This window comes from Penaeus monodon, chromosome 7 (genome assembly GCF_015228065.2).
Source record: "Penaeus monodon isolate SGIC_2016 chromosome 7, NSTDA_Pmon_1, whole genome shotgun sequence".
Taxonomy (NCBI): domain Eukaryota; kingdom Metazoa; phylum Arthropoda; class Malacostraca; order Decapoda; family Penaeidae; genus Penaeus; species Penaeus monodon.
This window is the reverse complement of record NC_051392.1, coordinates 26,481,433-26,482,867: the sequence shown is the minus strand read 5'-3', so window position 1 is coordinate 26,482,867 and position 1,435 is coordinate 26,481,433.

The window sequence follows — 1,435 nt, the reverse complement described above, 5'->3', positions numbered from 1 at the left end:
TGTGGAAGGGAGGATCAAAGTTTGCAAGAAAAGGATATCAGGCCCAGGGCAAAGGAGGAAGATAGAATGATCGTGTATATGTTTTTTTTTGTGTGCGTTTATGTGTATGTACATGTATACGTGTGTGTGTGTGTGTGTGTGTGTGTGTGTGTGTGTGTGTGTGTGTGTGTGTGTGTGTATGTGTGTGTGTGTGTGTGTGTGTGTGTGTATGTATCTAGCTCTTTATCTATATATATGTGTGTGTGTGTGTGTGTGTGTGTGTGTAACGAGGCTGATAAGCGGTCGTGTGCAGACTAAGATATGTCTGGCAAGATGCAGAGATCTTGGGCAGCGACGAAGGTGTAGGAGACTCCGTGAACAGTAGCAGCGGTTTATTATTGGGAGAACAATACAAGTGACCGATAGAGATTCTGTCTGGCTACGAGGTTAAGGGCTGTCTCCTTGTCGTTCGTAGGAGTACCCTCTTTTATGCAGGTCTACATGGAAAAATACCAAAGGGTTGCAAAAGAGCGAGCATGTGTTCGTGTAAGCAGAGCGATGTCACAAGGTGGAAGGCCTGTGGATGTTGCACCCGTTGCTGTGTCTATTAGAGGCTTTGGTACGATTATGTATGAGGTAATGTCACTGTAATAAGACATAAAGTAATAGTTCTATATATATGGCGTGTGCTGGTGGTGTAGGCCTCACAGTGTGTGTGTGGGTGTGGGTATGTGGGTGTGGATGTGGATGTGCGTGTGTGTGTGTGCGTGCGCGCGTGAGTGTATGTATATGTATATGTATGTGTATACATATGTATATGTAGATGTAGATACATGGGCATTTGCATAGAATATACCGCACACACGTAAATATACATATGCATGCTTACATGTGTTTGTATGTGCGTGTGTACATATGTATATGTATGTATATATATATATATATATATATATATATATATATATATATATATATATATATATATATATATATATATATATATATATATATATATATATATATATATATATATATATATATTAATGTATATATGTATGTATATAATGCAGTAACTTCAGTATTTGCTTTCATGTAAAAGACAGTAGACGGAGAAGCGGCACCCCTGACTAGTTCTGCTGCGTAGTGTCTGTTTTCATTGTGTGGTGTTGGTGCCTTTTGGCGTTGAGCCATTGCTCATTGTTAACAGTGTGGTTGATTATTTTTCATAATGTGACTGCAGCAAGTTCTGCATTGAAGTTACGTAATTACAATTCATATGAGTGCTGCAATGAAAACATTGCTTTGGCCGAGTATGATCCAGGCTAAACCTCTGGGAATTGCATCAGTGTTAGCCAATCTGGCTTATAGTTCCACTAAATCTGAAAACCTGTTCTGATACCTTATGGACGATAGTCTGTTGTAATGGACGACGCCATTGTTCGAGCACCGTCTTGAT